The 27,364-nt window shown below is 38.4% G+C and overlaps 1 long non-coding RNA gene across 3 annotated transcripts; it reads right to left on the bottom strand.

The window, feature by feature from the left end:
* Positions 1-7,648: 7,648 nt before the first annotated feature.
* On the bottom strand, positions 7,649-27,347 carry LOC112671723 (uncharacterized). 3 transcript variants are annotated; one of them, XR_003143834.3, is made up of 4 exons: positions 27,189-27,347; positions 21,373-21,497; positions 19,468-19,596; positions 7,649-7,810 (listed from the first exon to the last, which is right to left on the bottom strand). It is a non-coding gene; the product is annotated as an uncharacterized LOC112671723 (long non-coding RNA). The 3 variants fall into 3 exon arrangements; XR_004811449.2 differs by lacking the exon at positions 27,189-27,347 and adding an exon at positions 25,654-25,784; XR_007407735.1 differs by lacking the exons at positions 7,649-7,810; positions 27,189-27,347 and adding exons at positions 12,633-12,759; positions 25,654-25,784.
* Between the last annotated feature and the right edge of the window lie 17 nt (positions 27,348-27,364).

Raw genomic sequence — 27,364 nt, 5'->3', positions numbered from 1 at the left:
TTTAGATCTCAACATCACTTCAAATTGATTTCCATGTATAGTAGGAGTTTCCTTTGTCTTTTTTTAAAAGATTTTATTTACTTATTTGAGAGAGAAAGACACACACACACACACACACACACAGAGGCAAAGATAGCAAGAGAACGTAATCAGGGAGGCAAGGGAGAAGCAGGCTCCTGGCTGAGCAGGGAGCCCCATGTGGGACTCTCTTGATTCCAGGACTCTGGGATCATGACTTGAGCTGAAGGCAGACACTTAACTGACTGAGCCATTCAGGGCCCCCTTCTTTGTCTTTTTGGGAAAAAAAATCAATTATAGTTGATTAACTAGGACAAGAGATAGAAGATAGGAAGTGGCACTAAAATAAGAACATCTGCTTGCTTGTAAATCAGTATTAAAATATAATATATGTTTGGATTACTTGGGTTTGAAGATAAGATCCTTATTTGCAAAACAGATAGGAAGCTATCACTATGGAGTCAACAGCTTTCTTCTGAAAGGATAAGAAAAAGAAATAAAGTGACATTTTTGGACACTAGAGAATACAAACCCCCCAGTGATTTATTGTGGTGAAGGAGGAGGCAACTTCCTTTTCAGAATAGTTCAGTAGCTTTGGCAGGGGCTTTGGAGTCCAAAAGAACTGGGCTTACCTCTCAGCTCTACCCCATGTCAGTTGTTACTGCTGCAGTTACTTAATTCACTGTTTGTTTTCATCTGCACAATTAAAATCATACCCATCTCATGGGCGTAAAGGGAGGAGGCATACCACAAACGTTTTGTTCACCTTTGTGTCTCTAGCACTGAGAACAGCTTATGTCATATGGTAGGAACTTAATACTGCCTTTCCATCTGCCTTACACTATCATTATTAGTCATTTACACTATTAGATGGAACACTTTACACATTATTAGTCATTACACATTATTAGGCTTCTGTAAGGAGGAGAAAGCAAGAGATCTTCAGGTGACTTGGAAAACCAGACTATCTGCTTTCACAATTTTGTCAAAGCAAAATTATATGAGACAGCTTAATGTTGACACCCAAGAAGAATGTAGAACATTATCATTTTGAAATGTCCTTGAGGGGCCAGAAATAGAGTAACTAGTATGCATTTGTAAGCCCAAATAGTGCTAGAAAGACATATTTAATTTCCTGATATGTGGCAAAACAATATAGATAAGGGGAAAACTGCATATTTAATCTCTTTAATCATCAGTAAGGCCTTTCATTTTGTCTCACCAAACATTCCTGGGAAAATACTAGATTCTTGCTCCTCAGCGCATGGTCCTTGACCCTGTACCAGCAACAATATCACCTAGGAACTATTAGAAACAAACAAGACCTTCACCAGACCTAGAGTCAGAACCTCCATTTTAGCAAAATCTCCAGGGGATACTTATGCCCTTTAATTTTAAGAAGCACTGGAACAGATAGGTAAAGTACCTACTTATCTGATAACCCAAATATATATATACATATATATAGACATAGGCGGAGGGAGGAGAAGCAAGCTCCATGCAGGGAGACCAATGCGGGACTCAATCCCAGGAGTTTGGGATCATGCCCTGAGCTGAAAGCAAACGCTCAACCACTGAGCCACCCAGGCATCCCTGATCATTCTGACTGCATGTCCTGGGAACTTGGCCCTGCCTGCTCTCAGCCAGGGTGATTTATCTTTCCATTTATCCTGGGCTTTGTCTCCTTTCTCCACCATCTCAAATAAAAATTGTAACAATTAGATCCTACTTTTACTTTTGATTTCTATCTTAACTCAAAGAGGACCCCAGATAAACCTAAGGAAGAAGGAAAAGAAGGAGACAAAGTGTTTAAAGGAAATTGCAGCTGACATAACTGTCTTGATCTCTCACTCTGCCACTAATCCAGCCAAAAATCATGTTCCTTCTCAACTTCTGACTTAAAAGCCTAAACTCTCTATCTATACTTCCTATATCCTTCCTTTGAAGAGAAAACTAGCATGAATGGATTGGGCTGCAGAGTCTCTAAAAAAGTTTTTTGTTTTTTGGGTTTTTTTGTCAGTTGGTTTGTGGAAATAAACTCTGGTGAATTAAATAAATGGAATGGGTTGCCCCAATCACAGTTGTGGTCTGTTGGCCTAATGGTTTGGGAATCATATATAATGATGGCTAAGTTCATTCGTTAAATGGGTATCTCCAACACTTACCATATATAATCAACTATCTTTGTTATAAAATGATTGTAAAATTATCATAAGAGTAACAATCATTAATAGGTATCGTTTGATTAATATATACCAGGCACTGTGCTAGGTGTCGTAGATATATTCCCACATTTATATTCTTTAATAATATAATTAGATGCATTACGGAGCCCTTTTATCAGTATTATTGAGTCCAAATATTAAGAGAAAGTAAAAGTCACTAAACACAAAATATTCACTAAGAGACCACTTATAGAATGAATTGCACTCAAGCAAACATCACTTCTATTTAATGCCAGCATCTCAGTACAACAGACAAAGATTTTGCCCCTCAATTTCTTGTTATTTTAGTCAAACATCCAGAAACACAGTGAAAATCAACAACAAATCATAATTGTAGATTTTGGAAGAGATGTGGTTTTCATGAAATTGATAAAAAAAAAAAATGCTGGAACACTGTTCAAATCACAGCCAAAGACATAAACAAATGAAGACTTGGCAGGATTTAGAGTAGCTAGCAACTGAAAAAAAAATCAGCAAACTGTTGGCAGGTTATGTTTTTCAAAAAAAAAAAAAAGAAAGAATCAAATATCAAAAAATTATGATCCTGCTTTAAGAGCTGAGTCTGGGGCAGCCTGGGTAGCTCTAGCAGTTTAGCACCGCTTTAAACCCAGGGCCTGATCCTGGAGTCCCGGGATCAAGTCCCGCATCAGGCTCCCTGCATGGAGCCTGCTTCTCCCTTTGCCTGTGTCTCTGCCTCTCTCTCGTTCTCTCTGTGTCTCTCGTGAATAAATAAATAATAATAAATAAATAAATAAATAAATAAATAAATAAATGCTGAGTCTGAAGTGCAGATTGTCTATCATATAATTTTACCCGGCAAAATTATGCCAACAATTAATACCTGCTTCATTCTGTATTATGCTAAAAAATAGCATATCTTTGCAATGTTAAACTATGAATTAAAATGAATTCATTATAAGATAGGTTAGCTTGAATTTTTAAAGATGAATTTTCAAACTTCTTATAATTTGCTATAAAATGTATGGTATTTGAAGTATACTCATTTTAAGTGAGTTTTTCTTCCAGTATCAATTCTTCTCAGGTAAGCAGGCTCTCCTATTTTATTATTACCCATTTTCTATATAGGAAAACTATGGCTTTACATGGCTCCGTAGCTTGACCAATAACACAGCCAGGCATCTAGCAACATCCAGTCTCTGTCCTAAAGGGCATTGCTACTAAAATTAGGATTCTAAAATCATTTTCATAAGAAGAATTTGGCCAGTGAAGTCAAAAAAATGGAAGCGAGAAACTTTAAACTCTTGACTTTTAAAGTTGTTGAAAGTGATATGATGATCTGATATAGAATAGGACCTACTAGTTTAGAATTCAACAAGAATTAATTATTTGAGGATCAAGATGCTTCTTCTTCCTTAGAGAAAATGGATGCAACTGGCAATGAAAGAAAAACAATTCTAAAAAAATGGATGGATCATTTAGTTCAAAGCAAATTTGAATGATTTGAAAACATCTGGAACCAAAAAACCATGTCATCCAAGCTCCATGCTACACACTCGTTCAAGTTTATGCACTGTGAGTATGTGATAAATCACACATTTGAATTGAAACAAATGCTGTAGTAACTATGGGAACTCCCCATATACCTTCCATTTACAGACATTCCTATAAGTCCCAGACTTTGCAGGTGTACATCTAACTAGAGCAGTGGCAAATTTCCTCATTATATAAACTTCATAATAAATGGGATATGTTCTGAGCTTCAACTTCTTTTTTTTTTAAACATTTTATTTATTTATTCATGAGAGACACAGACAGAGAGAGAGGCAGAGACAGAGGCAGAGGGAGAAGCAGGCTCCACGCAGGGAGCCAGATGTGGGACTCCATCCTGGGTCTCCAGGATCACGTCCCAGGCCGAAGGCGGCGCTAAACCACTGAGCCACCGGGGCTACCCTCAACTTCTTTTAATTCCAGTTGCTGGAATTAAACACAAATGGCTATGTCAATTCCTGTTCTTTAATCTGCCAAAGTTTTAGTTTGATAAGCATTATATTCTTGGGGGCAAAGAGAAAGGACCATTTTTTATGGCCCATCTTCAGAGTTCCTAGTGGCATAAATTAAATGTAATTTTGTTAGAGGCATAAACAATAAAAACAAGAAATTTTACTAGTGAGAAAGATATACTTTAACATAGGAAGTTAGCTGCTTGCCAATATTAATCTTAAGAATCAATGAAAAATATTAACATTCTTTTTAGGAAAAGTCAGTGTAACAAAGAAATTGAAAGCAGAATAAAGTACTTTATATTTAAAATGCATTAGTAGGTAAAAATGAGACAGGACCACCATCACTGATGAGATATATTTAAGGTAAGTAACTTTCAAACATTTATCAGGTCAAATGATTCTTCTACATAATTTGCTTTCCTTCCTTTTAAAAATCACTGTATATTAACAGACAAATATGGTTGCTTATTACTTTTGACTTTAGCTCAAAATAAAATAATTGTGCTTCACTGGTAATTATTGGTGAATTATATGGTGATTATATGTTTAGTTGTGCCTATTTGTGAGGGTGAAGTAATACTATTTAAGCTAAATGTTCAGCTATGCACTCACATGAGAGTGAAATTAAAATATCTGATATCTGGTTGTATGGAATGGGTAGATTAGGTTATACACAGCTATATAAATACACGGTAGTTTAAGGAAAAGTCAGACAAGTCTTTGAGGAGATAATGGCTTAGTGGTAAAAGTAATGAAAATCACAGGCACCTCCACCAAGGATCCAAGGTGAATAATTTGTGAATGAATGAAAAAATCATTTAGTCAATGACTAAGCTAAAGCCTCCAAACAAAATTGAGAAATACTTAAAGTGCATGAATACAAGATCATAGGATGAATATTTTTAGAAGCATTGGAAAAATAGAGCAATAACCCCATGAGAATATATTTGGGACATGTCAACAGAAGTCTCTCAAAAGTCCTAACACTGCAGAAAATGGCTGCAGCATCTCACTATATCTTATCAGCTTGGGAATCCATCTGGGCAAATCACTGTCACCATTTTTTGGATAAATTAGAATAATCCTCTGTTCAACTAGAGACTGGAGGGCTGGCCACAATCACAGTCACCTCATTTGTAACACTCAACCAAAGGAATGTGTGTGTAAAGGTACGAACAGCCACTATAACAAATGTCACTCCACACTCCACATGTTCAAACAAATTACTCAACTTCTAAAACCCACTGCCTATGCTGAATACCCCCATGTTGTGCAGCAGAAAGGAATTTACAGTCTGTTATAAAAAGTTTCAAACAATAGTAAGTTGAATGGGTTAAATGCAGACAAAAACAAAGTAATTGCTAGTTATCAGAAAAGAATAGTTAAGAAAAAAATAAGACAAAAAGCCTCAAGAGTCACAAGGGAGACAAATTAAATGTATTATCTTTTTCCTTAGTCCTTAACAGTCATATAATGCTTACATGTAGACTAGATAGGAACTAGAAAGTATTTTTCCCTCAAAATCAACAGGAGTCAAATCTTAATTAATAGCATTTGAGGGTATTATATTGCCAGAAAACAAGAATGGGAAACAGAAGAATGTTGGAAGTATCTTAGGAATAATAAGAAATAATTTAAAATTTGCTGAGTCCTATGAAACATTTTAGATAAGTAGGAAGAATAGTTCCATCTTCTGAGAGTCTTACCTCCAATTTGTTTCAGAGTAATATAAAATGAAATATTTACATATTGTTTCTAAATAGAATGGAAATCTTTATAGCCCTTCTATGGGAGGATGATATCAGACCCTATATAACTACAATGCAATGCCACTTCATACCCACCAAGAAGACTATAATCAAAAAGACAAACAATGGAAGTGTTGGCAAGGATGTAAAGAAATTGGAACCTTTATAGCTCATGGGAATGTGAAATACTGCAGTCACTTTGGAAGACAATTTGGCAGTTCCTCAAAGAACATAGAATTATATGACCCAGTAATTCCATCTCTAACATTTACTTAAGAGAATTGAAAACATATGTCCACCCACACAAAAATTTGTGCATGAACATTCATAAAAGCATCATTCATAATAGCCCCAAAGCAGAAAACCCAAGTATCCACTAATTAAAGAATGGATAAACAAAATATGGTATATCTATACAATGGAACATTATTCAGTCATAAAGAGTAATAAAATATGCTACAACATGGATGAACCTTAAAAACATGATGCTGCATGAAAGAAGCCAGGCATAAAAGGCCAGATATTACATAATTCCATTTATATTAAATATACAGATTAGGCAAATATAAAAAATAGAGGTAGAAAGCAGATTAATTGGCCTGGAGAGAGGGTGGAGATGGAGAATACCTGCTAATGGGAGTCAGAATTTCTTTTGGGGATAATGAAAATGTTCTAAAATTGGAAATGTTCTGGAATTGGAGAGTGGTGATGATTATATAACTTTGTAAATATATTTTAAAAGCACTGAATTATATACTTTAAAAGGGTGAATTTTATGGTATATGTGTTATATTTCACTATTAAAAAAATAAATGTATAAGTGAGTAACTCATATTAGGAAAATAGTTATGCTTTAGAAAAAAGTTTTGTCTCATAATCTAAACTTCCACAGTTTATTTTAGAAAATATTTGTTATATGATAGTGCATACCAGATGTTCCCTGTTCTTTACAAAAGATGAAGTAAAAATTTAAAAACTGAAATTTTAGGGTTATTAATACATAGTTTCTGCCTGCATAGATTTCCCTGTATGTTAAAGGGAAGACATAGAGACAAATAATTAGAATATATGAAATACATGGAAAAAAACAAAGATATCTAAGGGAACCTGGTGACTCAGTCAGTTAAGTGCCTACCTTCGGCTCGTGATCCCAGGATCCTAGGATCGAGTCCCATATCCCTGCTTCTCCTTCTGCCTTTGCCTCCCTCTATCGTGAATAAATAAAATCTTTTTAAAAATAACAAAAAAAGATATCTATATAAGGTATAATAACAGAGAGGAGAGAAGGCCTAATTATGAGTAGTGTCAGGGCTTGAGGGGCTTCAAAGACAGTATAAGTTGATCTGTCAGCTGTTTCTTTCTTTCTTTCTTTCTTTCTTTCTTTCTTTCTTTCTTTCTTTCTTTCTTTCTTTCTTCTTTCTTCTCTCTTTGAGAGAGAGAGAGCAGGTGAGCAGAGGGAGGACTAAAAGGAGAGGGAGAGGAAGAGGGAAAGAATCCCAAGCAGACTCCACACTGAGCACAAGCCCCAGGTGGGGCTCGAGGTAGGGCTCAAGGTGGAGCTTCATCTCAGGACGCTGAGATCATGACCTGAGGAGAAACTAAGTCTGATGCTCAACCAACTGCGTGACCCAGGTGCCCCAAGTTGATCTGAGTCTTTTTTTTTTTAAAGATTTTATTTATTTATTCATGAGAGACATAGAAAGAGAGAGGCAGAGACATAGGCAGAGGGAGAAGCAGGCTCCCCTACGAAGGAGCCCAATGCAGGGCTTGATCCCAGGATCATGCCCTGAGCTGAAGGCAGGCATCCAGTTGATCTGAGTCTTGATGGAAGATGTGCATTCACCAGATACACAGGCTGTGGAAATGTATAAAGAGACAAAAGGTCAGAAAAAGCATGTCCACTTCTTAGATGTACAAGTCATTCTGTTGGGCCAGAAATGTCAAGTCTTTACAGAAGAGCTGATGAGGTTCAAATGTTTTGTTCTAAGAAGGAACAATACTGTGAACTTCTTTGTAGGAGATGGAGAACTGGCAAAGGTGTTATCTTAGAGCAGTGAAATATTCAGATTTCAATTTAGGCAGCAAAATGGGGCAAGAAATGAAGGAATATAAGAATGGAAGCACAGAGATCCTTAGAGAAAAAATGCTTACGGCATGTTAAGTGATGAAGCAGTATTAGTAGGAATAGAGACAAGGGGACCAGTCACAGAGATATTTAGAAAGGGCACTGTGAGCTAAAAGAAGAGAAAGAATTGAGAATGACTCAAGTCTGACTTAGGCAGGAAGGGCACCAGCGTTTGTTTGTGTTTGCTTTTCTTTTCTTTCTTTCTTTTTTTTTTTAAGATTTTATTTATTTATTCATGAGACAGAAAGAGAGAGAGAGAGAGAGAGAGAGGCAGAGACACAGGCAGAGGGAGAAGCAGGCTCCATGCAGGGAGTCTGACATGGGACTCAATCCTCGGTCTCCAGGATCAGGCCCTGGGCTGAAAGCGGCGCTAAACCACTGAGCCACGGGCTGCCCTGTGTTTGCTTTTCTAACACAATTGCATTTAAATTGTATCGTTAAATTTGAAGCATTTGCTCCAGGTATAGAAATCTAGGGTGTAGAATTTTGAGTTTGCAGCTTTGGGGAGAAAATATTCACAGGTACTGGGAACATGAATCTGGGGGCTCCTTAGCACATATCTGAAGTATTGGGAATTGCTAAAATTGAACAAGAAGAACTGATAGAAAAAAAAAAAAAGAGAGAGGGATCCCTGGGTGGCGCAACGGTTTGGCGCCTGCCTTTGGCCCAGGGCGCGATCCTGGAGACCCGGGATCGAATCCCACGTCGGGCTCCCGGTGCATGGAGCCTGCTTCTCCTTCTGCCTGTGTCTCTGCCTCTCTCTCTCTCTGTGTGTGTGACTATCATAAATAAATAAAAATTAAAAAAAATATATATATAAAAAAAAAGAGAGAGAAAACAAGGACCAGAAACCATTAGAAGCCTAGATTATGCATAAGCCAGCATAGAGCGTGGCATATATTGCTCAATAAGTATTTGTCAGATAAATGGACAAAAGAACATCATGCTTGATCCCAAGGATAAGCAGGAAGAATGCAGGAATAAATGTGAAATCAAGACCGAAGGATCCCATAGAATCTTTTTTCTAGCTGTATATCACAACGAGAAATAAAGTTGGTCTTGTTTCACATTGATAGGCATATAACTTTGGAAGTTTTCAGCTCAGAAATGAGATTGCTGAAGACCTGAAGAAGAGTAAAATGGGGTTGAAGACTGATCCTAGTTGGGAAGAGGAGGCAAATTCAGCAACTAAGAGAGAAGATGGAGTAAAGGAGATCAGACAGTTGTCTTGGAAACACAGAGAAGAAAATGGAAAAGGGATCATCACTTGTGCCAAATGCTGCTGAAAAGTCAAGTTGGATGAGGACTGAGAATTCTATAGTGGATATACCACAGAGGTCATTTGTGACCCTAACACACACTCTTTTCTGGAATAGAAATGGAATAAAGCAGAACTGCAATGGGTTCAAGAGACAGTGCTGTGGAGGAGTGAAAGATGTGGGTTTGGGTGAAAGATATAAGTAGAGAGTGAGGGAATGAAGACAACAGAATCAGAGGTAGAGCTCCACAAAAGAGAGCAGGGAAATGAGCAGAACTATAGTGGGATGGGGAGTCAAGAGAGGGCTTTTTCAAATAAAAGTAAGATGGAAGGTATTACAGCAGGCTTTTATGCTGCAGAAGAAGGGATGATGCAGAAGAGAGAAAGGACCCACAGAGCCTCATAGAAGTTAAGGAGGAACTGTATCTGGGACACAAGTGCAGGGACTGTGCTCCTGCAGGAAGAGCAGAGGATGTGGGTTGAGATGCAGGAACATTGATAGATTAGGCGGAATTTAATTTAATTTAATTTTGCAGATAAGAAAAAAGAGTAATAAATAACTTCCCAAGAACCAGGAAGCCAGCTTGGTTAATTTAATTTCTGTCTAAAAATTAATGTGACATATGTTACATGTTGGCTCGAACAGGATATAACATCATTACTTAAAAATAATAGTGTCATTTTTGTTAAGTAATTTGTCTCAGGAAGTGTAAGAATAAGCTGGTATAAAAGTTTGAATACAGGAGGTCGTTGGTTTTTCTGTATGGAATAATATGAAAGCAATTACACTAGAATCTATGTAAAAGGAAATTTTAACACAACTGGAAGATTTCTAGGATCACTAGGCTAGCTCAACATTAAACAGGAAGCCATCAATAGCAATATTTACTTTAGGAATACATATCCAAATCAAACAGGCTCAAAGGGGTACATTTCCTTGCAAAATAAACAGAAAATGAATGGCCTAATAACTGTCCTCCCAGTAATGGTATACTTGCACAAAACACTTTTGAAGAATTACAATTTATTTTACATAGGAGGCATTCAAAAATCCTTTGTCACTCAATACATGAATGGATGAATAAACCTTGAAGAAACAGTGAGGAGCTTTCTAGATCCTATGAATAGTTTAATTATTCTTGTATTCATGATTTATGTCCCATTCTAGAACATTACTTGTTTGGGACCTAAAGCAACAACAACAAAACAAAAAAGTTTTATAAGCTCTAAATCAATTAGCTTTTGTGGAAAAGAAAATAGTATAAGGGACACATTTACTGAATAGAGTCAGGTTTTATTTATTTATTTATTTTTAGAGTCAGGCTTTAATTGGATATTGGAAAAAGGCTTGAGTAGGCAAGGTAAGAAAGATTTCCAAAGGCATTAGGAAATATTATTTACTAAATGTAATACTCAATGAAAGTTTGAGATGGTAATCATTATAACTATCCCTGTTTTGCAAATAGATTTTATTTTTAGAGTTAATGATTAGGATTTCTTTACTGTAACTAAAGCAGTTGGGATACTCAACTGTCAGTTCATTTTCCAGTTGGAAGACCACTGCTATATCATCAGTTGAGGAAAATCCTGAGATTACATACAAACTAATTCTGAGCAACAAAACAGGTATCCTGCTACTTATTCAATTTCCTAAAAAACAATAGAATTATTATTATTATTATTTTTTGCAAACTACATAAATACAAAGCAAATGCAAAATACAAAGAAGAAATTTCTCTGAGACTCCAAAAGTCAATCTTCTAGCTTACATAAGAGCTGGGTTTGTTTTATTTTTTTTATACCTCTACTCCAAATAAACGTGCCATAAATGCTAGCTGGGAAGGAAAACAAGCAAACTTAAAAGATAATCTTTCTTTACATGAAAAGGAAATGTTTTTTTAAAAAACTGTTTATAATTTGATTATAGGCCATAAATAATCACTTAACAAATAAAACCATTTAAAATTTTAAAGTAAAAACAAACAAACAAACAAACAAATAAATAAATAAAAATTTAAAGTAAATTTGGGCCTTATTTTATACTCGAGTGTATTTATTCAAGTCACAAGCATACTTTTGAAATTTGAGTGTGACTAAAATGATAATTCATAAGTTGGTAATTATTCTTCCCTTCTCGGTCTTTTTTTTTAAAGACCTTATTTATTTATTCATGAAAGACACAGAGAGAGAGGCAGAGACACAGGCAGAGGGAGAAGCAGGCTCCATACAGGGAGCCCGACGTGGGACCCGATCCCAGGGCTCCAGGATCACACCCTGGGCTGAAGGCAGCACTAAACCGTTGAGCGACCAGGGCTGCCCCTCCTTCTAGGTCTTTAAACCAAATGGACACATTATTTTAGGTTGTTTGAGGTAGTCTTAATTTGAAACCCAACATTGATAGTTCTGTGATAATTTAAATTCACAATGGCTTTTAGAAATTATGTGTACTACTATCATCTACTCAAGCGTCAAATGTTTTTATGGTAAAAAAAAAATCTGATTCTAGTGATTTTCCTTAAATGTGCCTAAAAAATAATTTATGTCCTTTTTTTAGTTTGTTGGATTTTAAAAATCTGCTCTTTTTATTCAAATCATCTTGTGTGGTGTTAAATTCCTGAGCCCTATGAACATATTTCCTCATTTATAAAATAGAAATAAAATCTACCTCACTGAATTGTGGGAAGATTTAAACGAGATGAGTATGTAAAATCATAATGCCTATAAGAGTTAGGCAAAACCCAGCTCTTATATGTGTGATATAAAGTAGACCCTCCATAAAGGTTAGGCAACTTCTGGAAAACACCTGTTGATGGAATCTCCCAATTAAAGAAGCTGATGTTATAAGATGATGAGGCATATAAATGCAATTTCTTTAATTTTAGGGAATTGCAAGATAATTTATTTGACTTCTTTTAATGAAGAGCAAGAATAAAGAATATAGAAACTGGGGGAAAAAAGAATATAGAAATTGGTGTAGTTTAGTTGAAGATTCCCAAAAGTACATCAGGAGGAAACTAGAAATCTTTTTGCTTTTTAGCTTTCCAACAGAACACAGCATGTATATCCAATGTGATCTGTTCCACAAACCTAGAGAATAAAAATTTATGCATATGTTTTATTTTGATCTGATTAATCCAGTCAGTAAAAACTAAACTTATTAGTGGAGAGCCCAGTATATCCCTTTAAACTCCACCCTCTTCTCCCCAGAGTTTCTTTATACATTAAGTTACTAAATAATGTTTGATTAGGAGGGCAGTATGGTCAAAGGCATGATTTAAACATGAATCTTAAAACTTACCATTCCCCAGATCTATCCTGTGTCTCTTCTATTTACTGCTGGGCCTCCCTGAAACTCAGATATCAGGATAACGTTTATAGTTCTCTGCTTGGGTTCAAGGCTGTCCACCTTTTGAAGGACAAACTGTTAGGCAGGTTAAATAGCTTTAGTTGAGCACCCAGGTTGAGACTGCCATGAACTATAGTAAGTAACATATCTATCTCAAAAATTTTGCTGACTTTATATTTTTGCCTTGGCTTATCCTTGAACAATAATAACAAAAAAAAATACTTAACAAAGTCTAATTAGAATACCTATTCCACTTAAGTATTTTAGACAGTTGGAACTCAGAAAATAGTCAACAATAAAAAAATGAGAAGCAACATTTTCAGTTATCTGATGTATTTATTCATTTGCAACTTGTTTTTTTTTTAATTTTTATTTATTTATGATAGTCACACACACAGAGAGAGAGAGAGAGGCAGAGACACAGGCAGAGGGAGAAGCAGGCTCCATGCACCGGGAGCCCGACGTGGGATTCGATCCTGGGTCTCCAGGATCGCGCCCTGGGCCAAAGGCAGGCGCCAAACCGCTGCACCACCCAGGGATCCCTCATTTGCAACTTTACTGGAAAGTACCCAGAACATTGGGTTGAACTATATGAAATTGCCAATTTTTCCAATTTTTAATCTACAAAATGGTAATTTCATATGATATACCATAATATAAAGTCCGTTAATGGTGACATTACTCATTTCAGCAGCATTCACCTGGAGTTCTATAAAGGACAACTGGTGACCCTCCAAAACATACTCTTCACTCCCTACCACCTATCAGGAGTAATATTTTGATGTGTTGGATATCTTCTGTTTGTCTGTCCAGGCTCATTCTCTACCCTTCTCACCATCACTCTACTCTTCATCACCATCACCATCACGACTCTGTGGTCGTGGAAGGCTGACCTATCTGCACTGGTCTGGCCATATGGCATCCAGTTGGGTTAGATAAGCAGAAGATCAGAGGACAGGAGGACAATGAGACAATGAGGACAATTCACCCTCTTTCTACTCTACCAATTCCTTCTTGGTTATCTGCATTACTTCCTAAAAGCCACAGCTCTTGTCAGACCCTCTACAAATAGCTCCCTTCAGAGTTCTGGTAACTTCTTCCCTTCCTTTAGTCCTGGAAGAGAATGACTCTCTGCTGTTGCTAGTCCTACGGTTCTACATAATCTCTTATTGTTTATTTCTTTAAACACTTCTCACACTTTCATTATAATTCCTTTACCCAGTTTGAGCTTGCCTTCTGTTTTCTTCAGAAAGCCCAACTGACACAAATAATCATTTAAGCTAGGTTTTCCAAAATTGTAACTCCCACACATGAAACCATTTTTCACTCTCAGCACCCCCAGAACCAAATAGAGGGTGAATGGTATTCCAGGCTGCAGACTCAGCCAGGCCCACGTGGGACTGAAAGAGTCTTCAGATGATTCCAACTCCAGTCTCCATGTCTTCCACCTGAAACCCTGGATATGGCAGATTAGAGATGCTGCTGGACCCTCTCCGAATCCCTGACCCACAGAAACCATAAGATATAAACACCTATTGTTGCCCTAACCTACCACATTTTGAGGTAATTTGTTACACAGCAGTAGATAACTACTACACTTGTCCTCTCTAGTGTTTGTGCTCTTAAGCTTCTAACCTGTTTCTCTTTCTCTCTCCAACATCTCTGATGCCTCTGAGAAGAGGAGGCCCCAGCAACCACTGAGACTGGTCACACAGTACACTACCTGGGCAACTCATTTCTCCTGTTTTCTAAGTCTTTCCTGGCAGGATTTAATAGTGTAACACAGTGGCAAAGAGCACACACTCTATAGCTGAGTGTTGTGGTTTCTAGTGCTTAGTTCTATCATTTACTACCTATGAGCCCTTGGGCCAATTATGTAACTTCAACATATCCTAGATTCTTTGTCTACAAAATGGTGATAATAACCCAGGGCTAATAGGGTTATTAGGAGGTTGAGGTATTATTTGTAAAGATCTTAGAAGAGTGCCTGGAGGGGCACATGGGTCACTCAGTTGGTTAAGCATCTCAGGGTTCCTTGGGGCTCCTGCTCAGCAGGGAGCCTTGTTCTCCCTCTGCCCCTCTCCCTACTCATGCTTTCTCTCTTTCAAATTAATAACATCTTTAAAAATAAATGAAGAGTGCCTGGAATATAGAAAATGTAATATATAAATGTTTGTTAAATAAAATAATGGAATGTGCTAGAGAATGACCCTTTCCCTCACAAAGCAAAAGGATGAGTGAGATTTATCGAATCCAGAAAACCTTAAGGATGGCCTAAAAAACTTGGTCTCTTCTAAAGTATTTCATTAAGAGTGACATACTAATTACTTGAGAGAAGTACTTGCTGTAAGTATATAAACATACCGTTTTGCTAGGCAAATTTTTCTGTGGCTATCTGAAGCATAACTCTGAACCTCCTTCCATAGACTGTAGCTTTCCCCTGCTCTTCAGTATGTCTTGAGACATGTATAATAGGTCTGGCATATGAGCTGAGGGCCCAGTGGGAAACTGATGACACCCTTAAACTGGGTAGTTCAGGAGAGTGTCATTAAGGGACTATTTTTAAGAGGTGGGCAAGATTTAAGAAAGCCAATAACAAAGGCTGGTGCAACAAGTGATCTCAGGGAGTCATTGCCTCCCTTCGGCTAGAAGGCATGAGTAGCGAACGATATGGGGAGGACTGCCTTGAAGAGACTCTGGCAGAGGAACAGGGCCAACCAGCGATGATACAGCTGGGAGGTTACCAGGTGTCTGGTTATTTCCCGCTGTATAACAACGTATCCAAAACTTACTAGTCTAAAACAATAATTATGTATTATGCTCACAATTTTGTGGGTCAGGAATCCTGGCAAGGCATAGCAAAGATAGATTTTTTTTTTTTTTTTTTTTTTTTTTTTTTGCCTCACAATGCCTGGAGCCTCGGCCTTGGCCGGGGTGGTTTGAACAGCTGGAAATGTCTGGAACAGCTCAGTGGGGACCTCGGTTCTATTATTGGCTGGGTTTCTTGATTCTTCACACACTGTATCTGCTGGGGTTGCAATGTCCTCCAAGTTGGTGTCTTTACTCACGTGTCTGCCTGGAAAAGCTGGGCAGTAGCTGGCATCGCTCTCTTTCCATGGGGTCCCTCCCTACAGCCCACTCCAGCAAGGCAATCTCAGGGTAATCAGACTTCTAACACTATATCTTTTTTTTTTTTTTTTTAAACACTATATCTCAGAGTTCCTAGACTGAATACTCCAAGAGACCTGGGCATATGGGAGCTGTAAGACTTCTTATAATGACCTAGCCTCAAAGTCCCCAAATGTCACATCTCTGCATTCAGTTGTTTAAGCATTCAGTTGTGAAAGGGGGAAGGGAATCAGACTCTACCTTTCAGTTGGAGAAGTAGCAAAAATTTTGCCACCATGTATAGTCCATTGTATCAGGTTAATAAAAATTCTGAACTCAATCTCCTCCTGCCCCATCATTTCCTATTGGTGCTCCCCCCTTAAACAAGGCAACCACTAACCAGAGGGCAAAGGAGCTTGTTAATATAGTCTTTATAGGTCAGCTTCCCAGGAACAGAGTAGGACCTGGAGGGACAAACACTCTCCTAATCCTCATTGCTTATTTTAGGGCTTTCAACTTGTGTGCCAGAGTTATGCAGGGGTATGTTCTTGAGAACATAGGAATGACCATGAGGACACAGAGAATGGGGTAAGCTTTCCATTACCTACATTTGTACCTTCCACTATGGTAACTTCTACAATTGCAGTTTTAATCAGTGTTCACATAGCATTTCACTAGACTAGAATTTCATTCACAGAATATACTCTCCATTCCTGGTACATCAATTTTTCAAAACCTAAAGGGAAAATGGCCTTACCTCTGGTTGAAATTTACTCATTGAAATATTCTTGCAAGTGATTCTTACACTAGGGAAGCTGGCAACATATCAGCCTGTATGTGCTATGATGCAGAGGCTTAGGGTGCAGTGCACTTATATCCCAAGAGTCTAGTAACATTAGACTTGGGCCCGACCTCATCCATCATGAGGTTTGCTTTTTAAAAAAAGTTTTGGGAGGTTATAAGGTAGGGGATGGTAGAGTCTCAGGGGAGCCCTTAAAAATCATATCCTACATCCTCTTTACTTTTTAGTTTATCTTGGACATCAAATAGTTAATAAGGCCTTCAGCAAAGACTTGTAAAGTAGCATTTGCCTTATATACCTCCCGGAATCTTCTGCTAACTGTTGAGTGTCTGTCCAATGATTTTCAAACATTTTGTAGTCTCATTTTAAACTAAGTCTCATCATAGTTTTAGGGATTTTCCAAATTGGAAAAAGTTTGTTTCACCTGAACTAGCCACATACTTCTGATGACAGGTGATATAGGGCACATTCATATCATGACAGGATTTCTGACTCTTCTTGTCCTGAGACAGGTAATTCTGAAGAGTGGTTTTAACTCATTTCTATAACGAGGCAGCTAACCAAAACCTAACAATACATAGAATTGACTGTGAATCAAATAAAGATATCCCCCTTAAACCAAACTAGGTGTTTCCTTAACTCAACTTCCCCTTAGTTGGACCCCAAGATACCTGCAGCCACTCCTCAGTGATTTTACTGAAGTCCACTGAAGAAATATTCGGGTGGAAAGTGTCAGGTGTCTTAGTCATTAGTTGATACATATGACCATGGGGACACATTGCTAGGAACCCACTAAGAGACTCAGAGGGGCCCCAGAAGTGAAGGATGTTAAAGCTTCTATAGCTTTGGGGCAAATCCACCTCTGCCCTTTTTGCAGATGATTTTTCTGTGGGGTGGGGGCTATTGCTATCTGTCTCTGTGCTCATGGGGCCCCCCTTATTCACCTGACAGACTTGTGCCCCCATCCCCCAGCAAGCCCCAATGTTAAATCACAGGGAATAAAGACACACACTTTAGCTCCTCTTCCAGAAGTTTCAAGCTCCTTCTTCAAATTAACCTAACTTCATCCAAAAGACCTTTGTTTGCTTACAGGGGGTCTCAGGGAATGGCAGTCTTTTGTTCCACTTCAACCAGGAAACATTTTCCTATCCTACACTTACAAAAATGGGGAGCAGAACTTCACCTGATTCTTAGCACAACAAAGATCTCATTCAAAGAAACTTTCTGCCTACTTTCCCAGAGGTTGGAGAGGCTTACTTAATTTTTAATTCCTTCTCCTTCAGTGTAAGTATGGTTGGCTTTAAGAGGCACCCTGTTACTCAAGTACAAAATTAACCCCTTTGATGGGACACCTGGATGGCTCAGTGATTGAGCGTCTGCCTTTGGTTCAGGGCATGATCCTCGAGTCCCACATCAGGCTCCCTGCATGGAGCCTGCTTCTCCCTCTGCCTGTGTCTCTGCCTCTCTCTCTCTCTCTCTCTCTCTCTCTCTGTGTCTCTTATGAATAAATAAATAAAATCTTTAAAAAATAAATTAAATTAAATCAACCCCTTTGAAACGATACAAAATATAGAGATAAGCTTTTTGAAGTGAGTACGACTTTTTTCTACTTATTTATCAATTATACGCTGTGACAGGTTAGATGATGTGGAGCACACACAACTTACTGTTCTCAATGACCTTATAATCTGGAATTCAATACTTTACTTAGCATTAAGCACCCACTATGTGCCAGATAGTATTGTGGGAGCTGGGGCCCTGTGATGGAAAACACAAACAAACTGGAGCTTATGGAGCTTACAGAGATCAAGAATAAACAAGTAAATAATAAACATAGAGTATCATGTCCAGAATTGATAAGTGTCATGAAGAAAAATGAAGCCATGTTTGCCAGTGGGATGGGTGTGTCCCATTTGCTCACGTGGTCTGAGAAGATCTCTCTGGGATGATATGTAAGTGGAGACACATTAAGTGAAAGGATGAGTTATGTAACTATTTGGAAGAAGATACAGATTTTTCTAAGCAGAGAGGGTAGGTGTGAATGCCTGAATTTGGGAATTAGAAAAACAACACCCAAAACCTTAATAACAATAAAATTTGTAAGTCACAAGAACTAAAATAAGACATCAGAATTACTATCCATTCAGGGTACCAGGGTGGCTCAGTTGGTTGAGCACCTGCCTTTGGCTTGGGTCATGATCTCAGAGTCCTGGGATCAAGCCCCACGTTGAGCTCCCTGCTCAGCGGGGAGCCTGCTTCTCCCTCTCCCCCTGCCACTTCCCCTGCTTGTGCTCTCTCACTCTCTCTCTCTGTCAAATAAATACAAGCTTTTTAAAAAATTACTATCCATTCATCTATTCAATAAATAAGTGCTGAGCCCTACTAGGGTCAAAGGAATGTATCTATGAACATAAGGTCCTAGAGGAGGCACAACTGACACGACCAGGAATAAGACACAGCGTGTGTTCTCCAGACAGTCATGTTCTGATGTGGAAATAAATTTCAAAGAAAGAGGATTATTACAATTAAGGGCAATGAGTGTGCAGATGCTAAAAAATTACATAAAAGGGATACCTAAACAAGCTGTGGGTGGTAGGTGGGAGCTTTCTGGAGCACCTGATCTCTAAATTAAATCCAGAAGAGATAGTAGGAGGTATCCAGAAACAGAGTAAGATAGCAAATTTCAACCACATGCAGAGTCCTGGAAAAGCAAGAGCACTCAACATTAAAGAACTGTGGCACTGATGCCCTTGCAAGGCACCAGGTTCAGTCAGCAAACGGCCTTATAGGTCCTACCAAGATTATTCTATATCCAGAGAACAATGGGGAACCGCTAAAGTGTTTTAGGTGGGAAGTGACTCCATCAGGCTTACCCTTTAGAGAGATCACTCTGCCTGCCACATGAAGAATTCATGGGTTCATAGACTAAAGACAAGGGTGGAGGAAAGGAGATGGATTTAAGAGTCATGATGTCAGGTCAATCTTCAAGACTCCATGACTGGCTGAAAAGAGAGAATTACAAAATGAATTAGTAACACCAGAGAGGGAGAGCTGATTTCAGAGGATAGATTTGCAGTGAGTTTTGGGTAATGTACTAGCTTTTTAGAGAAAGAAGTTTGATGGGAAGGTGAAGCTAGAAGTTCCTCATATAATTATTCTCTCAGTAAGAATTATTGGTAAAAACTCAAAGTGCCTGGTTTAACAATTAAGAGACCAGAGTGCCTAGGTGGCTTAGTCAGTTAAGCAATCTGACTCTTGATTTCAGTTCAGGGCATGATCTCAGGGTAATGGGATCAAGCCCTGCGTAAGGCTCCCCACTCAATGCGGGGGGCGGGGGGGAGGTCTACTTGAGATTCTCTTTCTGCATCTCCCTCTGCCCTCTTCTTGGCTCTCTCTCTTTCTCTCTAAAATAAATAAATAAATCTTAAAAAAAAGAATTATTGAGCTCTATGTACTGGGCACTCTAATTACTACCATATATTTGTTATATCACTTAATAGTCACAACAACTCTAGGTGGGCTGCTTTTATTCCTGTTGAAGGTAGGGAAACTGAGGCACGGAAGTAGTTAAGTAAATTGCCTATGGTCACACAGCTAGCAAATGTAAAAGATAATATAAACTTCCAATCTAGACAACAAAAATCAGCCCCATTACTTTATAATCATTTCTCATTTTACCAAAAAAAAAAAATTTATTTCCCACCAGACCATAGGAAGAGTGACTTTTGGCTGTTTAAAATCTACAAAAAAAAAAAAACAAATTCCCTCTCATCAAAAAATAAACCAACCAAAATTATTGTCACTAGTGAAGAGACACAAAAAGACTAATGCAGATTCTGAAAGCATTCCAAAGAGAAATTTACCAAAATGTTTTCAGCAATGGCAACACAGTTTATAAAAATATATAGCCTTCTAGGGTAACTACTGCAAAGAGAAAATTACTGGCATTGATGAATTCTAGAGTTTTAAAACATTATTGAAATGTTTTTCAGTTTCAGAGCCCTCATATAAAAGAGATTATGCAGGCCTGACTCTCTCATGCTGGAATAGTTTGTGCAATGCTTCTCATTGATGCACTCAGTGATTTCATTGGCAGAGAGGAATGAAAACAAATGAACGAGAAGGAATTGGGGCCTGTTCTATAGAGGTAGTTCCTTCTTTATATTGATTTATTGATTGTGCATCTTGGGACTGCTATTATTGAAAGACAACATTTTCTGTGAGCATAGATGGAGAATTTTATCCTGGGGCTTCTAGATTTGAATGGCTGCATGTCACTCCCTTTCAATATACTGTTTTGGGTTTTTTTGTTTTTGTTTTGTTTAGATTTTACTTATTTATTCATGAGAGACACAGAGAGGGAGGCAGAGACACAGGCAGAGAGAGAAGCCAGCTCCCTGCAAGGAGCCCAATGTGGGACTTGACCCCGGGATCATGTCCTGAGCGGAAAGCAGACCTCAACCACTGAACCACCCAGGCGTCCCCCCTTTCAATGTATTGTTAATTTCCCTGTAAGAAAAGAATGGGAAAATTGAATCACTGTGACTGTATCTGTAAAGAATGAGCTTCTAGTTCAATCTAGATTTCTACATAGCCTCTGTTTGTTAAAAAAAAAAAATGTAGCATTTTCGAGGCATGGATCAAATGTGAGTGAAAATTTTTGCACAATTTATATTATACTTAATTTTAGAGTCTTGCTTGAGTTTTATTAAATTGATTTTTTGTAAATTATAAAGCATTGATTTAAAAAGAAAAAGACTTAGTTCAAAGAAGTTTACCTAAAAAGCACTCCTAAAAGATGAAAATTGCCACCATTCATGAGGTTCCTTCTTTTTCTCTGGCTTGATAATTAAATCACACTTCTCCTTACATACTTGGGAGGAGGCAGTCTCCAGAGTGGTGTCTGCAAAGACATGAGATTTTTTAAATGAGATTGTGCACGTCAACTGAAAATGTTTTAACCTATAACTTATATTTTTTAAAAAAGACGAGTGATTCTCTAGACTACAATTTCAAGATCAATAAATTTCCATTTCTCTAGATTTTCTTTCAAAAACACCCATTTTTGTTCCTTCAACTTTTAAAAAAGTCTATTTTAAACGACCTACTTTTTAAAACTGGTTTGTAGTTAAGTGTGTCACACCTGGATGTAGTCGACTTAAAAGTGTTTCAGTCTTTGCTATTTCTTTCTAAGCTAATTATTTTATTTTTAGTCATCCGACTAGTGCAGGATATTTTCTCTAGAGAAAATAAGAAAGTGGATGAGAACAGCATAGATTTGTTCTGGGTATGAGTGTTTAGGATATATGTTTTCTGTTAACGGTTAATATTATTTGTCAATGAAAACCACATAATTGCTCCATTTAACATCTTCTCCATAAGCAAGTGGGAGGGCAGCGAAGAACCTGAAGAGCCCCTGAGGTCAATCTCTGATACAGAACTTCAAAGCATGGTCAACAGATGGTTGTCCATCCCATTTGTAAAAGTCTCTAGGGAAAACTCCACAGTTGTTTTTTCATCATAAATCCATCTGTATTGCATCCCTCTGTCAGGAAAGTGTGTCTAGTATCTTTCCAAAATCCTTCCTGTTTTCATGTTAAGTCTATTTCCTCCAAGTGTTACCTTCCCTGATGCAAAAACAAAACAAAACAAAACAAAAAACCAGCTTCTATGTAATATCTTTTCACAAGGATCAGCCTTTGTCAAACTGAATTCTGGGCCACTACAAGAGATTTGCGTAGAAAACCTTACATTTGATTTGGGAAAGAAAATGCTATGTACTAGTTGGAATAATTGCACTATTACATGGCTTTATTATTCATAAGTTGGCTCAGTCTTTGAAATTGAGAATTAAGATCTAATTTAAATTCATGCATTTAAGATATTAGGCTGATCCTTGCTGTGCAACAGAAAGTATATACTCCAACACTGCCCCCAGAAAACAATTTCACACGTGCCCAGTGCTGCTAAGAGTAAAAGGTGATTTTAAGTGTGATAAGACTTCCAAAGACCACGAAAAGAAACAACCCTTCCTCAAAGATCAGTTGCACACTTACATACAATATACAAAAGTTCTGCCAAAGCAATCTAAGAAATTTTTTTTTTCAAATTTTCCCCACAAATGTCTACTGAACGCATGCTATATCACAGTCACTATGCTTTATTACACAGTGTTATTCTAGAAGGATTCCTGAGGGGGCCTCCATGGATCCTCCCCTTGGTGTTCACACCCTGTTGCGATTCCCCTCCCTTCATGTGAGGGCAGAACTGTGACTTGCTTCCAACAAACAGAATAAGGCAAAGGTGATGGGATGTGTATAACCATGTATACATGATTGCATGGTTACGTACAAAGATTTTAGTGCCATCTCGCTAGAGTCCCTCTCCCTTGCTAGTTCTGAGGAAGCAGGCAGTCATGTTGGGATAATGAAGGCAAGGAAATGAAGGGGGCTTCTTGAGGCAGAGGGGGGCTCCCAGCCCACAGCCTGTTAGGGTCTCCAGCCAGAACTCAGCAAGAAAAAGAATCCCTCATTCTACAACCACAAGGAACTGAATTCTGCCAACAGCCTGAGTGTGCTTGGAAGCACATCCTTCTACCATTGACTCTCAGATGAGACTGCAGCCCTGGCTGACATCCAATTGCCCTGAGACCTCCCCTGAGCAGACGACACAGTTTAGTGCCTAGACTCCTTATTCACAAAAACTGGGAGTTAACAAATGTGCATTGTTTGAAGCCACTAAAATTGTGGTAATATTGTTACAAAGTAATAAATAACTAGGTCCTCAGTCTTTCTCTTTCTTGACTTTGAAATCTTGGAAGCATACAGGCCAATTATTTTTACAAAGTGCCTCAATCTGGGTGTGTTTGTATGGAAATCTCTCAATCTGATCCTCAAGATTAGATTTATTTATTTTTTTAAAGATTTATTTTTATTTATTTATGATAGACATAGAGAGATTGAGAGGCAGAGACACAGGCAGAGGGAGAAGCAGGCTCTATGCCAGGAGCCGGACGCAGGACTTGATCCCGGGACTCCAAGATCGTGCCCTGGGCCAAAGGCAGGCGCTAAACCACCGAGCCACCCAGGGATCCCCTCAAGATTAGATTTAGATTCAGGAATAACACAGGAGTGATGTTGTATCCTTCTAAGAATATCCATCCTATTAAAAGATGTATATATTTGATTTGTCCCAATATAAGTGATATTAAATTGATCACTTGGTTAGAAAGGTATCCATAAAGTGTCTCCATTGTAAAGATACAATTTCCCAGGAAAACTAATAAAAAATCTTGTAAGGAGATACTTCAAGGCTTTGTAAATACCCCGTTCAACATCAAACTTTCACTGACTAGTTTCAGCAACCATTGATTCCCTTACTATATAATTCCTTTTGTATTTATTAGTTAGCATTCTACTATAAGAAACATGCTCTTCTTTCCTATTTACTTACTTATCTAATGATTTATTTATACCAGAGTGAAATTACAGTTTTTTATTTTAGTCAGTTGTTACAATTTATTATATTGTACATTCTATTAGACTTTAGAATTATATATTGTACATTCTATTATTATATTATAGTAATAACATATTTTGATATTCAAATTGCTCCGGATTTGTCCATTGTAATCTCTCTGCAGATATATCCTCTGTCCTTCTGATATGTTGCCATCATTTTAAGCCTTTCTAATTTTCTAGCAAAACAAGATTTTCCAGACATGTTTTATACTTTTTCTGTCCGAGACCTGGAATTTTTTTCTCCAAACACTTCTGATTCTTTTTAAGGTGGAGAATGGTATTTAGAATCCAAAATCTGGGTACTAAGTGTACTCATTGCTACTGACATGTCATGGCTTTTAGTACCACTCAGTGACAGAGCTGAAGTAGATACAGAGATATATTTAACAAAATATGCTTAAGATAAATATACTAAAAACCACAAGATATTACTGAGTAAAATTTTTAGAAACTGGATTAAGTAGATAAATATACTATGTTCATGGATAATAGGACTCATTATTATTAAGATGTGATTATGAAGATGTCTTAGCATCTTGCAAGTCTGCAAATCTATATATTGACTGGAATTGTGGTCACATCTGGGGCTCGAATGGGGACATGTCCAGTCCTGTGCTCACACAGGTTGTTAGCAGAATTCAATTTCTTGTATTTTTAAGACTGAGGGATTCGTTTTCTTGCTGACTGAAGGTCCTTATAGGCTGTCAGCTGGAGGGTACCAACAGCTCTTAGAAACTGCCTGCATTTCTTCATCATATGGGGTTTCTCTACATGACACCCCCCCATATTTAATTTGTAACCTCCAATTCCATTTTGACACTACAATGTATCCTCAAGTTTTCTCCCTTCACAGTGAGAAACCAGGATCTCACTATAAGTGCGAATATATTACTTTTCTCAAGCCTGGGATATACTGGAAGATTGCAGGGAGACAGAATATACTGTGTGGTATTTGAAAACAAAACAAAACAAAACAAAAACAAAAAGCAAGGCAGGAAAGACTTCACAACTCTTATAATTGACACCCCTTTTAACTTGAAAAGAATTTGATCATCATAGGTTTATTTTTTTCTAGTTGTAAGATCAAAATCTTCAACAGTAGAGAAAGGTAAAAGTCAAATCATGCAGAACTTTGTAAGCCATCTTAGAGAGTTTTGGTTTTATTCTAGTACAATGGGAATTGGAGGACTTTCTGTTAAGTCATTGCACATTTGTTTGTTGTAAATAGCATTAACAGCATTTTTAAAGTTATTTCCTGGTAATGTTTATTATTTACTCAGTCTTCAACTCATTCTAAAACAAGATTGGAGATGCTTAGTGCAGTCCCTAGGAGTAAGTTAAAACATTAAACAACCTAGCAAGTAGGGGTAATAAATAAAATGGAGCTGGGAAACAAGAGGTGGGGGTGAGGTCAGTGCAAAATATGCTCACCTTTAAGAACTTTAAAGTTAAGGAGATTTGTTACAAATTTTATCTGAGATTTCTGGAGACTAGAAGGTTTGAAATACCCCAATCCCCAATCCCTCATGATATACTCACTTCAAATAACAGGCCTCCACAACAAACACGCAATCTACCATGTGTACCACACAGAAATCAGACTCCAGAATGGCAGAGTCCCCCGGTGTTTGTTCTTGGAGTACCTTGTTACATAACTTCCTGATTCCTGATCATTTAACCCTTTCAGGTTAAGTGGGAATGGGCAGTTAGAGGTGCTTGTTTATTTAATCAAGGCAGCCAGTTGAAGCAAACAAGTCAAGACAAAATTTCACCCCATCTTTTGTAGGTAAGTACAGTGTTAAATTACAATTGACCCTCTGTTAGGAGAATGCATGGATCTCCACAGGGAAAAATTAAGCACTGAGGACAAAGCCTCTAGTCCATGAGCACTGTAATCACACATCGCGATGAGAACCCGTATTTTAAAATCTGTAGAATTTATCACACATTATTTCACATTTCACTGCTCTGCTTACTGCTTATTGGTTTGTGGTTACTTGCATACAACAGTAAAGTTTCAGAAAAAGTTTAGTTACAGAAAGACAATTATTTAATGCAGGAAGGATAACCCATTGCATTGGAGGATTGGAAGACATCTTTTAAAGTTCTTATATTATAAATTTAATTATGAGTTTCTATGCAGTGAGTAAGGTCTTAAATTCTTGCCAAGATTTCAAAAGGGCTTTGTGAAAGTATGTCGGCTAAATCACGATGGGTATATCACTGCTAATGGTGCCCGTCACACGTTGTGAAACATAGACTCCAGAATTAATTCTGCCCCCAAATTAGGTCATTGCAAAATGCCTCTTAAAACTGCCAATTTTTAATTTGCAGGACAATGAGATGGAGATGAGAAGAAAGCAAAAGGAAGACTCCAATTCCTTCTTGTAAAGCACAGTGGGGATCGGACAAAACAGAATAGGAAGGCCGAGCCCTCTGAAACGGATGCTTTTTTGTGTGTTAATCCCACTTAAATATAGGTGATGAATTAATTTAAACGTGGGCTAACCGGCCTGTTCTGCACTGCATCCGGGGAGTGCCTTGCTCTCAAGTTAACCTGATTGCGCAGAGGTGCCCTTGTTTCCTGACTTCATCCCCAAACCATCACGATTATTTCAGTTTACCTTCTCCTTTTCCCAGAACATCCTGTTTGCAGTCATGCAAAGGGAGTGTTTGGTGCAAAGACGCCTAATTCATAATTAGCATCGTCGTTATCATGGTATCATAGTATCACTACTACATACTAGTAGGGGAATGCCTCTGCTGGAAGTCACCCACCAGGGCCCACAAATCTGTGGCCCACACCCGGGCTGGCTGGGCTCGGAGGCAGGTGGATCCCCGCTCCTTCCAGACCCAAGCCCAGGGCGCTGGACTGTCGTGGTTCCCCCAGGGTGGGGGCAAAGTGCCCGGGGTAGCAGCACTTCTTATTTTTGGTGGAAACTGCCCCTCGCTCCTGCTCTCAGGACCTGGGGGTGGGCGCACTCACCGCGACTGTCCCTCTCCTAAGTGGGGCACTGCGCGCGCCCCCCACCCCCGTCACCTCTGCGCGCCCCCCTGCAGTCGGCGCAGCGCACCCCAGCGGCGGCGTGGCCTCCGGCCGCGGTGGCCACTGAGCTTCCGGCGAGCTCGCCAGTTGTCTCCGTCGCCGCCTGGGAATCTGGGGCCCCGAGCGACTGCGAGCGCCGGGCTCCGCGGGACCCGGCGAGGACGCGCGGCCGCTGTGCCTGCCCCACCCGCCACACCTGGGAGC

The sequence above is a fragment of the Canis lupus genome, chromosome 32, assembly GCF_003254725.2.
Source record: "Canis lupus dingo isolate Sandy chromosome 32, ASM325472v2, whole genome shotgun sequence".
In the NCBI taxonomy this organism is placed as follows: Eukaryota; Metazoa; Chordata; class Mammalia; order Carnivora; family Canidae; genus Canis; species Canis lupus.
Note: the sequence above shows the minus strand (reverse complement) of the source record. Positions and strands in the feature narration are given on the sequence as shown.